We start from the raw sequence: 15,732 nt of genomic DNA on the forward strand, positions 1-15,732 counted from the left end.
AAAAGTTTTCCTCAACCCTGTTAGAGTTCCTGGCTGGGTGTGAAAGTTAAACTGACAAAGACAGATTAACAGGAGAAAAAAAAATACACATTTGATGAAATTTTTGCTTGTAAAACTGGGAGTTTTCGAAAGAGAATGAAGACTCAAAGAAGTGATCAGACGAAGCTTTTACACCTTTTAGACAAAGAAGCAATACATTGGTGAAGAACTGAGAAGACAAACGAGTTTGCTCTGGAGTAAGTAAATGGTGAAGTAGCAAGCTTTGTTTATGCACCTTTCTCAGTCCTACACTCTTCTTTTCTGGTGATAAAAATGTCCTCTTTCTCCAGGTACAGAGAAGGTGCCTTACATGGGAGCTTTAGCCTCTTTTTCCAGGAGAGAAAAAGTGAGTGGCAAGAGGTCAGAGTAACAATCTTCCTGCTTCTGCTGTTTTCTCAAACTCAAAGTGCCACACTTGGGGGCAACATGTCCTGAACCCTCTTCAAGGACAAACCGTGAGGTGTCTTCCCCAATAATTCAGAAATAAGATAGGACCCTCATCCTCTCTTAAACTATGAAGCTATTAATAACCCAAAACGAACTATAACAGAAAGAAGAAAAATTTGACTGAAAATATTAACACATCTAAAGAAGGAAAGTGTCAAATAAGCGCTTTTGCCACCTCTTACATCACAAAGGAAGAACCTAGGAGCCATGGAGAGAAGGGGAAGGAGGGAGGGGCGGAGGCCATCTTGAGGGGAGTGAGGCGACCCGTCCCAGCCTGACGTTCTCCGGTGCTGGAGTGACAGTGACCTCGCTCTGGTAGCCCATTTACTCTCCTTTACGTTAGTGTAATGGAGTAGCCTTACCTTACCTGGAGTGTTTATTTTTCAGTGGGGTTTTTGCCACACCGTGCAGCATGAAGGATCTTAGTTCCCCAGAGTCCTGCGCGGGGAGCGCAGTCTTAAGTGGGTGGACCGCCAGGGAAGCCCTGTTTCGTTTTGCCTTCTTACCTGCAGTGTCCGGTAGCCCACTTGCTCACCCAGCCTACCTGGAGAGACTTTTGCCAGCCCGCTGAGAAAAGTACAGGTTCTCTTGGACCGAGAAACTAGACACAGGGCCAGCCAGTCATCAGGTTAGAATAACAGACACGAGAAAGCCCGTGTAAGGTTTGTGGGAAGCCCTGTTTCTCCCAAGGACACACCACACCTAGAAAGCGTCAGCCAATCTGCTTCCTTGAATGACGACTGCTTTCTTACTCACTGAGAAGTACTTTTCCCCGGTATCATGGATATCAAACTTTGAAATTTTATTGGTAGGGATGAGACATTCCATTTTACCTGGAAGATTTCAGTCACTTTGATCCAGTGAAGCAGCCTCAATTTCTAATCCAGATTATGAACTTCAGATACAGAATATCTGGACACAGTATTTCACATCTATCCTAACTCTGGTTTCCAAAGAAATAATATTCTGAGTCCACATGATGATCTAGATTTGATGCTGACCCTTTATCCACAGCCCTAGCTTGCTTTGAGCTTGTCAAAACACTGCATTTAATTTTCACTTTAATTCCACTCTTTCCTCAAATCCTATAATAACTCATCTTTTCCTTTAAATGAATGAGAAGCTTCATAGTTCCTCTGGGATGCATTCTTCCTTAATAGTTCAATAAACCTGGTTTTTCAGATTTGAGATCTATTTCTGTTGGTCTTGGGCTGATAGGCTAAGACATTGGGTAGGTCTGACACAGAAGAGAATTCTTTGCATGACTGTCATATTTCTTAATGTAAACTTAGAAATATTTTTCTTGGATTCTTGCTTATCATGGGTCTTCTCCAAGAGACAGACCCTCTATTAGGAAACAAGAAAATTAATTTTCTATCTGCAAAGGGCCTACATTACCAAATAAGCCACAAGTGAGCACCTGGAAGATACATAGAAGACAGCCCCAAAGACCACTCAATTTGGATAAGTATATATTCTTTCATTTCTACATTCCTGAATGTTCCCGTTTCCTTGAGTAAATACATTACGTACAGACATACTATGGCTCCCTGGGCTGCAGATATTTGGCAAAGCTAATGTGGGAGACCTGGGTTCAATCCCTGGGTTGGGAAGATCCCCTGGAGAAGGAAAAGGCTACCAACTCCAGTATTCTGGCATGGAGAACTCCATGGACAGTATACAGTATTCTGTATAGTCCATGGGGTCACAAAGAGTCAGACACAACTGAGCGACTTTCACTCACTCACTCACTCTTTCTGAGGAGTTAAGAAAACTGATACCTTCTTTTCTTTTTAGAATGGAGGAGTCTTTATGTTTTGGAAATCAATTCATAAAAAAAGTAGCTTTAAACAGAGAAAGAGATTTGCAAATCATTCACCCTAGGTTTTCTTCAAACACTAGATATCAGAGGTTTTTTGTTTTTGTTTTTGTTTTCAAACTTGGCCTCCGCAGAGTGCTGTGATTCTGTGGAGGTGCTGTGGGGGCTGCCGTGGAACTGACATGAGCCCCAGCTTCATGCTAAGCAGCTTATTCAAGAGCTTGTTTGAATAACATGTTTAGCTACCACAGAAGAACATTTGGAAACCACTGCCTTAGTGCTTTTTATGACCACTTAATATGTAAAGTAAGCTGGACTGGTTTTAGAATCATGGTAGTCATCAATGTTCCCAGTTGCAGGGAAAAAAGGCAGTTCTCAAGAATCTGGTGGCTCAAATGGTAAAGACTCTGCCTGCAATGCAGGAGACTCAGGTTCAATCCCTGGGAGGGGAAGTTGCCCTGGAGAAGGAAAAGGCAAGCCACTTCAGTATTCTTACCTGGTTTATCCCATGGACAGAGGAGCCTGGCGGGATACAGGCCATCGGGTCACAAAGAGTTGGACACCACTGAGAGGCCAACACTTTCGCTTTTTCAAGAATGTGGGGCTGTAACCAGCTGGTTGGCAGCTATTTGGATCCAGACCTCTGCTCCAACACTGTAAAGAAGTTCAGTTTCTGTCCACCAGAGGGCAGTAGTGAAGACGTTAACTTGGAAGTTATGCATTACTATCACAAACAGGGAAGACCAGAGGTGAGGACAGGGTGGTGATTTCAGAAGCTGCACCTGAGCATGAACGTCAATTGACTTGATTTTCTTTTTGCCCAGAAGAAAGTAAGTAACTGCATCATCTTGCTGACTCTCCAGAACTTTGGCAACCATTCTTTTCTTATATTTCATCCCTCAGTCTTCCACCTCTGTTACCTCCTTTTTGTTGTGGAAATTAGTTGTCTGAGATCCTAAGTAACAGTTGTCAGGAAGACCCCCCCCCCCCCCCAGGAGTCTGAGGACTCCTGCACCCCTGATTGCTCTCTCCTGGGCTGGCCTTGGCACCTGGTGTGAACGGCCCATAACTGTTTACATCTCTGAGGTCCAGTTCAGTCCTGAAAGCATTACTAGCATTTGCAAAGCTAGTCATCTCTGCTCAATGAAAACCAGCATCAGCTAGAAAACTGTGTGTGTGTTTAACCTGCAAAATCTCCTAGAACAAAAAACAAAATAATGATATTTTTTCTAGCATTAATATCGTGCTTTAATTTTATATACTTCCTCTAAAACACCAACACTTTCTAACCTAGGAACCGTGTTCTTTTTTTCTGTGTCACAAATGTGCTACTTTGCATGTGTGTATGTGTGTGTGTGTGTACACAGTGAATGGTGCCTATGAATTCCAATTCAATTGGAATTTCCAAATATCCAGGCCCACACTTGGCTGTACTTTCAACTAGGTGTGTTTCTTTTCCTTATTTGAGTCAGTTTCCTTACCTGTTAAACAAAGGGACAGGATGACTATCCTCTTCGAACTTAAAAATGTTGACTCTGTAATTGATTCTCACACATATCGGAGTTTATAAATTCTATAGTAAAATGTTCACATGCTACTTTCCCTCATTTCTCCCTCTTTCAATGAATATACTTCTGTTTTTCTAACCTAACCATGTCTTTTCTGGGGTTTTATAAAGATTGCCCTAGGTCACCCACAGGGAGAGTATAGGCAAAGATGTACTAAGTACCTTAATCTAACACTGATAGAACCCTTTGTGAATGTAACTTTGTGTAGAGTTGTTTCGTTGGTCAGTGGTGTCTGACTCTTTTGAGACCCAATGGACTGTAGCCCACCAGGTTCCTCTGTCCCTTGGATTCCAGGCAAGATACTGGAGTGGGCTGCCGTTTCCTCCTCCAGGGATCTTCAAACCCATGGGTCAAACCCACATCCCTTGCATTAGCAGGTGGATTCCTTACCATTGAACCATTAGGGAAGCCATTCCCTTTCAATAAGAAATCCAAATTCAATAAGAAACATCTAGCAGGTTAGGCTTTCTTCTCATTGACTAGAACTCTATGAAATACCTCCTTTTATGGCCAGTATATATTCCGGGGCACACAGCTGCCCTAAATGAAATCAGAGCCATGATAGCAACTGAGAAATGAATGAAGGAATAGTGGGAAGGAAGCTAACAGTAAAAGTCACAAAACTATAGCAAAGTCACAAAACTATAGCATTCCCATAGCATAAAGTGAATCACATGAACGAATGGGAGTATAAGATAATTTTGTAATTGTTAATATTATAGGAATCAGTCACTAACTTCAACTGTTCTTGGTCTGGGATTTCTACCCTGACCCCTTTTGATTTTTGCTTCAGGACAATCTAACTAAGATGAAGGTACATCTTAATATCCTTTGATGGCCTACCAGATCGGCCAAAACCAGTCAATTCTTTTGAAGGCTGTGTTGGGTGCAATAAAGCACATGAATAAATAAAGATGTTGAGTAATCAAGTTGAGACAGAGTTCCCCCATTTATTGGGTCAATTAATGACTGAAAAGCCTTTTCTTGAAATTTAAAAACAAATTGTCTTGAGACTGAGATTAAGGTTAAAAGGAAAGGCCCTTTTCTCTCTCAATCTTTGGCGATGAAACAAAGAGATGGTTCGGAATTTCAGAGAATTAATATGATAGCTCTTGTTCTCTGATCACTAATGAATAACCTGGATGAAATAAACTTCCCTTCTTTGCCAAGGTGCTTTTCCACCCTTTTGAAGAACTAATAATCATTTACTTACAGCAATGCAGACTTATTAGTACAGAAATATTATTCATATTCAAAAAGAACATCGCATTAAAAATAGGAACAGATAGAAGTGGACTAAACAGATGGTGTTCCAGGACTTTGAGCCCTGGGGTACAAACTTAATCCTCTATTGTCATAACTTCCAAGGGACTATCCAAATCCTTTATTTTACTGGAATTCACTAAAATTGTATTGATTGTTTGCAAATAAATGGAGAATTGGCTGAAGATCAAAAATCTTCTGTGATATGGGGAAGACCATTAACTATAAAGTACCTTTATCAGGATTCAATCTACTTGTCAGAGATTAAAATAGTACAAAAAGTAATAGAAAATTACCCAGGAGGTAATTCAGCTCTTCACTCTATCCCTGCTGTCTAAATAATCTCTGAGGCTTGGTTACCTTAACTACATCTAAAGTCTCTCCTGGGTACACTGCCAATGAAGGATTATTATTGTTTAATCTCCAAGTCATGTCTGACTCTTGGCAGCCCCACGGACTGCAGCACACGAGGCCTCCCTGTCCCTCACCATCTCCCAGAGTTTGCCCAAGTTCATGTCCGTTGAATGGGTGATGCCATTCAACCACCTCATCCTCTGTCACCCTCTTCTTCTGCCTTCAGCCTTTGCCAGCAGCAGGGTCTTTTCCAGGGAGTAGGCTGTTAACATCAGGTGGCCAAAGTTTTGGAGCTTCAGCTTCAGCATCAGTCCTTTTAATGAGTGTTCAGGGTTGATTTCCTTTAGAATTGACTGGTTTGATCTCCTTGCTGTCCAAGGGACTCTTCATGGATCACGGCCTTGTCATGGCAAAGAGGCTTGCATAACTCTATGAAGCTATGAGCCATGCCATGCAGGGCCACCCAAGATGGATGGGTCATAGTGGAGAGTTCTGATGAAACTTGATTCGCTGGAAGAGAGAATGGCAAACCAGCCCAGTGTTCTTGTTGTGAGAACCCCATGAACTGTATAAAAAGGCATTGAAGTGTGCTGAATCATTTTCCACAGACTCCTGTCTAATAGCATAAAACTCATCACTGGAGTTTCTAATAGAAAGTGGAATCAGGAGACAGAACATTTGGGGAAGGTGGCCAGGCACCTAGGGAGCTTTTTAAAAATACCATTGTCTAACCCCTGACTACTTAGGGAAAGTTGTTCAATTTCATCATCAAAATGGATAAGAATTTTTAATAAAATAATTAGTGTATTAATTAATTCAAATATAAAGGCTCCTTTTACATATACAGTTTCCTTCTAGGACATCCCTGGAAGGTAGTGAAGAAAACACTGAACACCAGCAGTCGTGAGAATTTATTAATTTCCCAAAGAAGAAATTCATATAGTTTTCTAGCAAATTTAATTATTTGAGATATTATTCTTAGATTAAATAAATATGTATTCCCCTACCACTCATACAACAATCTAAGTCCTGCCCCCGGAGATGAGAGGAAAGAAATCTGATCCTTCTATTCAATGTGTCACAGCCCTTCAATTGTTTGAAAGCTTTATCTTTTACATCTCGCTTTTTTGTTTTGTTTAATTTTTTAAAAATTTTATTGGAGTATAGTTGATGTACAATATTGTGTTAGTCTCTGATGTACAGCAAAGCAAATCAGTTGTACATATACATATATGCACTTGCTTTTAGATTCTTTTCCCATATAGGTCATCACAGAGCGCTGAGTAGAATTCCCTGTGCTATGCAGTAGGTCTGTATTGGTTTTCTATTTTCTATATAGTAGTATGTATGTGTCAATCTCGGCCTCCCGATTCATCCCCTCCTCTTTTCCCCCGGTGACTGTAAGTTTATTTCTCACATCTGTGACTGTTTCTTTTTTGCTAAATAAGTTCATTCGCAACATCTCTTTTTTTTAATTTTTAATTTTTTTATAAGTCCTTTTTTTTTCCCCTAATATTTATTCGTCTGTGCTGGGTCTTAGTTGTGGCATCTGGGTCTTCAGTTGCGGCATGCAGGATCTTCAGCTATACGTGTGAATGCTTAGTTGTGGCACCTGGGATCTAGTTCCCAGACCAGGGATTGAACCCGGGCCCCCTGCATTGGGAGCGTGAAGTCTTAGGCACTGAACACCAGGGAGGTTCCTGCAACATCTTTTTTTTTTTTTTTTTTAAGTGCATCATTTTGTTTAGTCACTCTTCAGATGGCTGAGTTTCACTGTCCCATCACTGTCTTGGGTAGACCTATAAAGAAAAAGTTGCTGATGATCAGTATTTAATTTAGAACAGTGATTCTCAACACCAGCCCAGGATTCAGATTAAATTTCTCTGGATTGGGGCTCAGATACTGGGGCATCTTCAGTGCCCTCTGGGTGATTCTAATTTGCTAGCAAGGCTGAGAACCTCTGAAAATGGTCCAACCCCAAACAGCCCCTCTGGCACAAAGGGAGCTTCAACGGGCAAAAGGAACAGCCCTCTCCCTTGTTCTAGACACTAAAGTTCCACTGAGGCAATCTAGGTCACATGTAAGATTTTAGTGACAGTTATGTACACTCTGGGCTCAAACTGGGCTTAAGTTCAATCCAAAGACTACTGTATTTGTTGGATGGATTTCTGTTAATGTATACCTTCCTGGTTCTGTGGAGATGGAATTATTTTTTGGATCTAACTCCACTATATTTGTTTTTTTTTTTACATATTGCCTATAACTTTATTATTCATAGTATCAAAGAAAACAATAGATGTGCATTAACTGTGTGCTAAGCACAGGGCTAAATCCATTGACTTTTAAACTATTATCTTAATTGAATCTCCTCAGCAGCCCTATGGCAAAGGGAATATTAGTATCCACATTCCATCAAAATAGTCTATATTCTCTCTATATATATATATTAGATTGTATATATATATATATATATATATACACCCTCTTTCCTACTATAAACGTCAGCTTTTCATCAATACTCACAGATGTGATCCAGGCTTCATATAAACCCTCTTCAGTTCAGTTCAGATGCTCAGTCATGTCTGACTCTTCATGACCCCATGGGCTGCAGCACGCCAGGTTTCCCTGTCCATCACCATCTCCTGGAGCTTGCTCATACTCACGCCCATTGAATCAGTGATGTCATCCAACCATCTCATCCTCTGTCATCCCCTTCTCCTCCTGCCTTCAATCTTGCTCAGCATCAGGGTCTTTTCTAATGAGTCAGTTCTTTGCATCAGGTGGCCAAAGATATAAACCCTCTTCAGATCATTGTAAAACTGTGGAACAGTGAAGAGCATCTGACCACTAGACACTTCTATCCAGGATGTACCAACTATCATTTTAGAGCTAAATCAGACTATGAAGCCATCAGACTAAAAAGACTATGAAGCCATCAACATAGACACATTTTCCCTGATGTCTGCAAAGATGTCCTGGGACCATTGGCTAGTGCTGTGCCAAGATCTGTATTCACTGTTCCTATTCCTCTGTGAACCATCAATTAAGGAAATGAGCACTGTCCAGATGGACTTGTTCTAATGAACCAGATGTTGTCTCCAGAAATCACCATGTCCCCCAGGGATTACCATGTCATTACATCACAGACCATCCTTTTAATGCATTGCCCTAGGATTTTATCTGGTACTAATTGGTTTACAGTTTGCAGAGATCAAGTCAATATGATATGTGATTCTCTTTTCTTTTTATTTTGTCATTTACTATGGATTTTTTTTTCAAATTTTATTTATTTTTTGGCTACTCTGGGTCTTCATCGCTCTGTGCAGTCTTTCTCTAGATGTGGTGAGTGAGAGCTACCCTCTAGTTGTGGAGTAGTGGGCTTCTCTTGTTGCAGAGCATGGGTTCTAGAGCTTGGTCTGAATTGTTGTGGCGTAGGGGCTTAGCATGTGGGATCTTCCCAGACCTGGGATCAAATCCTTGTCCCCTGCAATTGTCAGGGGGATTATTAACCGCTGGACCACAGGAGCAGTCTCTTCTTTTCTTTTTTGGTTACCTCCCTTGGTATCTCTGACTGCTCAGAGATCATTTTAGGCACCTAAGAAATCTCCTCTCTGTTTTCACCCTCATTTGCCTGAGCCCCAGAATCCTGACTGCCTTTGATGGGTTCCATTTGATCAGCTTCATCTCTTTCATAAATTCCCACAATCTTGGACTTCTGTCGGCCCCTCCTTCTCTCTCTGAAGAGCCTTCACTGCAGGGAACATTGAATGGGGGCATTCTGCTTTTTCTCTAAAATCTATGAACATTAGATCCCACACTTGCCCCAGGCACTGGGCAGATCACTTCTCTTGTTTTTCTTGCTCAAATAAAACTTACAACCCACCTTCTAATTTCCTTTCATATTTTCCTGATATTGAGTTTTATATCCTTTTCAAGTCTCAGCTCATTCTGGGCGGTGGCCTTCTTGATACCTTAAGCTCATAATTGTATCTTAAGTGAGGGTTTAACCCAAAACTATGAATGCAAAGCTAACAAGTCATACATAAATCCAACATCAAGAGGAAATGTGTTATCAGTCCAATCTTTCTCCTTTTATGAGCAGGTAGACCACCTCTATGCTAAATTCAAAATACATTACATATGAAATCACTCTTCTCAGAAACTTCATGGTATACATCTATCATCTTTCTTTGTTTTACGTGCAAAGGAACTAGTACTTCAAATCGTTCCAGAGGCTAGACAGTGATCAGAGTCATGAGTCACCCCCATAGATTCTGATTTGGTGTCGAGGGCTTTTTACAGCTGATTCTTAGATAAGCTGTGGAAGACAAAGGTTTCCAGCCCTGTTCAGTGTCTGATTGGAGAAGCCATCACCACATCACCCTAACTGACATAGTGGAAAAGAATTATGGTCAGAGCTAACAATAGTGACCCTATTCGTCCAGGAGCCTGGAGCTACAACAGCAAGAAACATTATCAGCCACTGTGGTGTGTCAAAGACTCAGGAAAAACCTACTCACCTTACTGGGAAGCGTTTTGTTCCAGAAAATGATGTTAAAATTATTCGCATTTCTGAATCCCGCTTATCACCAGCCAAACCCAGGGAATTTGGAATGAAGAGTCACTCCCAGGTCACTTTCATAGGCCAAATAATTGAAAGATCTTCAATCAATGAGGAAGCTACCCAAGAACTTTGGGTAGTAAATATACAGCCTCTGGCAGATTTATTTCCATAAACTGTCACTTGTGTTTTCCAAGTTCAAAATCAGATGGTGAAACACGGAGATTAACAAGGTCCCTTCTAGGTTAAGCTTGTGTTAGTTTTAAGCCACACGCTCTTAGTGCCACAGTTGCCCACAAATATCTTCTCCCTGTCTCTCTGCCATCCCCACACCATACCATCCCTGACCTAGCCACCTCATAGGACTTGGCATGTGTCTCATAGACAGTCTTCCTTTCCCAGTCTGTTCTGTGGTTACCCTGAGAAGGAATAGGCTTCATTCAAGTACCCACCTCCCAATCTGGGGACCAGACTGTGACAGGGCCATGACCCTGCCCAGGCATTCTGATCTTTAGGTGAGGGATCAGACATCTTTTTCTAATTAAAAATATTGTACTGAAGTGTGATGTACATGTGGAAAACAGACTATATCTAAGTAAACTTGTCAACACATTTTCAACTGATCAAGCAACAGAGTGTTATTCATACTCAGAAACTCCCTTCCTGCCCTCCTCCACGCCCTCCCAACAAGGATCAGTATCATACTTACCCCTCCCAGCAGAGGCTGGTCTTGAGCTTTATATACATGACCTCATACAATCTGCACACTCTCGTCTCTTGTTTCTTTTTTTTTTTTTTTAATATTTATTTATTTATTTAATTAAAAAAATTTTTTTTTCATTAGTTGGAGGCTAATTACTTCACAACATTGCAGTGGGTTTTGTCATACATTGACATGAATCAGCCATGGAGTTACATGTATTCCCCATCCCGATCCCCCCTCCCAGCTCCCTCTCCACCTGACCCCTCCGGGTCTTCCCAGTGCACCAGGCCCGAGCACTTGTCTCATGCATCCAGCCTGGGCTGGTGATCTGTTTCACCCTTGATAATATACATGCTGTTCTTTCGAAACATCCCACCCTTTCCTTCTCCCACAGAGTTCAAAAGTCTGTTCTGTATATCTGTGTCTCTTTTTCTGTTTTGCATATAGGGTTATCATTACCATCTTTCTAAATTCCATATATATGTGTTAGTATGCTGTAATGATCTTTATCTCTCTGGCTTACTTTACTCTGTATAACGGGCTCCAGTTTCATCCACCTCATTAGAACTGATTCAAATGAATTCTTTTTAATGGCTGAGTAATATTCCGTTGTGTATATGTACCACAGCTTCCTCATCCATTCATCTGCTGAAGGGCATCTAGGTTGCTTCCATGTCCTGGCTATTATAAACAGTGCTTCGATGAACATTGGGGTGCACGTGTCTCTTTCAGATCTGGTTTCCTCAGTGTGTATGCCCAGAAGGGGGATCGCTGGGTCATATGGCAGTTCTATTTCCAGTTTTTTAAGAAATCTCCACACTGTTCTCCATAGTGGCTGTACTAGTTTGCCTTCCCACCAACAGTGTAAGAGGGTTCCCTTTTCTCCACACCCTCTCCAGCATTTATTGCTTGTAGACTTTTGGATAGCAGCCATCCTGACTGGCGTGTAATGGTACCTCATTACACGTACATCATTGTCTCTTGATTCTTCTGGCCATAGTATGTACACGATAGTCAGCCATGCTGTTGCATGTAGTTGGAAATTGTTTATTCTTTTTGTTGGATCATATTTTCATTTGAGGAATATTCCTGATTTCCCTCTCCCATCTACAGTTGGTACACATCAAATCGTTTCCAGTGTGCATGCATGCTAAGTCGTTTCAGTTGTGTCTGACTCTTCGTGACCCCAGGGACTGTAGCAACTATAGCCCATCTGCCTCTCCTGTCTGTGGGATGCTCCAGGCAGGAATACTGGAGTGGGTGGCCACTCACTTCTTCCTGACCTAGGCATTGACCTCCCATCTCTCATGTCTCCTGCATTGGCAGATGGGTTCTTTACCACTGGTGCCACCGGGCATGCTCAAGTGGGTAGCCCTTCCCTACTCTGGGGCATCTTCCTGACCCAGGGATTGAACCTGGGTCTCCTGCATAGGCAGATTCTTTACCATCTGAATTTGGGGTTATTACACATAGCACTGCTATAAATACTCCAGGCTGCAGGTGATCACAGTCCTTTTCTGTTGGGTAAACATCTAAGAATAGAATGGCTATGCCATAGGGCAGCATATGTTCAGCCTTAACAAAGAAACAGTATTTTAATAAATAGTTTGCTCTTATTTCATTTCATCCTCCTTTTCTTTCTCATCTTCCACCTTCATTGTCTTCTTCAAGCATTTTTTTTTTTAACCAGATGAAACCCATGTGTGCTGGTCTCACAGCCTGTGGTCACAATCTGAATGTGGGATGCTCATAGCCCTTAATGGTCCACATCACTGCAGAAACCAGGGTTGTTTTACTACAAATTCAGGGATCTCTGAAGGGAAACCACACAGAACGTAGCACTCAGTATTACTGAGGAAGGGAGCAGGGCACAACATTTGAAAGAATGACAGACTTTGAGGACATGACGTAAGCTGGTTAGAATCAATGAGGTCCAAGATACATGCTCATTGTAATACATTAGCACATGCAAAGTGACATGCCCACAGGCCCATGACAGTTCCACGGCTGACCACAAAAGGTCAAAAAGTGGGCTGTGGCCCAACTCCTAGAAATCCCCACCCCTTTCCAAAATATTCAGAATACCCCTCCCACCCATTAGCTTATGAAATTACCCATTCCTATAAAAATACTGACAACTCCACACCCTGGAGGCTCTTGCCTTCTGAGATTGCCAACACTCTATGAAATGTGTATCTCCCTGAATAAACTTTCTCCACTTTACTATGGCTCGTTCTTGAATTCTTTCCCACCAGAAGCCAAGAACCCAAGCTTGGCAGCCATTCCAGGGACTTACCTGAGACTTGGGACATGACCATCCTCTCATGCCCTGCTCTCTCTCCTGCAACATTACCATGAGCTGCAAATCTCTCTTGGAGCCCAACCAGCTCTGGTTTGTCCTCAGAGCCGCTTTCAGAACAGCCTCCCTGTTGGTTCCCTCTGGGTCTGGAGAGCATGCCTCTCAGAGTCCAAGTATCTCCATCCACTCCAGTCAGCATCCCACCATCAGCCCTGCTCAGCCATGGCTGACCCTGTGCAGAGGCAAAGTTCTGAAAAAAAATAGGTCGATGAAAAATTAATCAGTCTAAGAAAGAAATGGAAATTTTTCTAAGCCAAATCCAAGGCTTAAAATCTGAGCATCTTAGAAAGTTCTGGGTACTGTTTCACCCACTAGAAATCAAGGCCCAATTATACAAGTTATTTGAGAAGAGGGTTGGACCCCAAATGATGGATTAGTTCAGTTTACATAATTCAGATCTAAGCATCATTGTGGTGGGTCATGTGATCCCGTACAAGATCAAGAAGGAATATTATCTTTTAAGGATTTGTCTTGTTGATGCTGGGAGAATGCTGCTCTTGATGGCTGAGCAGGCATTCCTGCTGATGGCGGAAGTCTGGTTGATGACTAATGCAGATACACAATGCTCAGTGCAGGGAGACGGGAGGCCAAAGGGCAGAGAAGAAATTTTTATGTTGAAATACTTCTCGTTCTGCCATAAAATGTGAATTCTATTTCACAGATATGTATCTATATACACATAAAGCTCAGCATCCAGAGACCTTAAGTTTGAATCCTCTGTCCTCCCCTTTACTACAAACTGACCTGAACAAGTCACTCGACCACTGTTTTCTCTCTTTCTTCATCTGTGAAATTAGATTAATAATAATTCTCACCTCATAGGATACATTTGAAGATTGTGTGAGAAATGCACGTAAGGTGCTTAGAACTCAGGCTGACAGGCAATTGGCACAGAGATGTTGGCTGGAATCATGCTAGCAGAGAAAACCAACTTCAAAAGGCATCTGCCTTCAGGTTAGTGATCATTTCAATTGACCCCACCCCCATGCTCAGTGGATATGAATTGACTTTGTGTGTGTGTGTGTGTTGAGAGGCCTTTTCAGGGGACAAAAACAGAAAGAGAGAGTCTGCCCTGGAAATAAATTTAACTCAGGCAGAAGTGATTTATAACTTTTAAATGGCAATTTTTTTCCATCTTTAAAAAAATATTAGAGCGCAGTCCCAGGCAAGACATCTCTTTATAAGTCTAGGAGAGAGAAAGAGAGGGAGAGAAGAGGAGGGAACATTAAATAGCTTAATAATTTCAAGGGGGGTCTGATGAACAGAGCCTGGGCCAAGGAGATATGCTGATTAGAGGCCAGACTAAAGGGACGAGTGGGTTTTGGGCAACCTGATTTAGTCTGGCCCACAGTACTTGCTAGCCATGTGTTCCTGAACTTTGCCGTTTCATATCTGTAGAACAAAGACAATCTTATCTTCCTGAGAGAATTGCCTTGTGGTTTAGAGTTAGTGTAATAAACTGCCTAACCTAGCAAACATAAAGACCTTATGCTGCTGCTAAGTCACTTCAGTCGTGTCCGACTCTGTGCGACCCCATAGACAGCAGCCCACCAGGCTCCCCCGTCCCTGGGATTCTCCAGGCAAGAATACTGGAGTGGGTTGCCATTTCCTTCTCCAATGCATGAAAGTGAAAGTGAAGGTGAAGTCACTCAGTCGTGTCCGACTTTGTGACCCCATGGACTGCAGCCTACCAGGCTCCTCCGTCCATGGGATTTTCCAGGCAAGAGTACTGGAGTGGGGTGCCATTTATAAATGACACCTATTATTATTTGGAATTACACACACACATGCTGTATTCACCTAATGAGACAGGAAAATAGCTTTGTGGGCATCATCCAGTGATGCTTCTAACAGAACATAAACCGTCTTCCAATGCATCATGGATAAGAGCAAATACATGGTGTTTCTCTGCACGGTCTCCGCACAGCTGCAAAGTTTGATCGCTGACCTGCTCTAAGGGCTGGCTGCTCTCAAAGCAGACACCCCCATGTCTGCTTTGTCCGCCTGACTCCTGACCTCAGATCACTGATACTGCTGAAATGACACCCTCCTTGACCACCTCCAACCCAGAGCATCACCTTCTCTCCAGACACCTCCTCAGAATTACCCAACGCTCTCTCTCAGATGCTGCACGTGTTCCCTCCGTGAATTCTCCCTTGCAGCAGCAAAGCACAATGAACCTAACTTCTTAGTCTGCTCCTTCCTCCTGGAGGTGTGCTCCTGGTTGTTTTTAGAGGAAGAGCTTAACACCAGACTAAACCTCTCTAGACAGACAGACAGACAGACACTAATGGATGGGTATAGATACATACCCATTTTATAGATAGGAAGACAGATAGATATAGATATCCACCTTGGGAAAGAGAAAAAGGAAGGAGGAGGAGGTTAGGGCAGGGAGGGGGGAAGTGGAGGGAAGCAGAGGAGAGGAGACTTTTAAAAAGATATTTTAAAATTATTCTGGTTCTTTATAGTCCAGTAACTCTCCTCAGGTGTCACACCAGTCCGCTATTCATTTCAACAAACTTTATTAAAAAAAATCACACAATTTTATGGCACTTACAGGCCACTATTCTAAGCTAAAGACTACGGCCCAGAGCTCCATCCGCAGAGACAATTGAG

This window comes from Muntiacus reevesi, chromosome 3 (genome assembly GCF_963930625.1).
Source record: "Muntiacus reevesi chromosome 3, mMunRee1.1, whole genome shotgun sequence".
Lineage (NCBI taxonomy): Eukaryota > Metazoa > Chordata > Mammalia > Artiodactyla > Cervidae > Muntiacus > Muntiacus reevesi.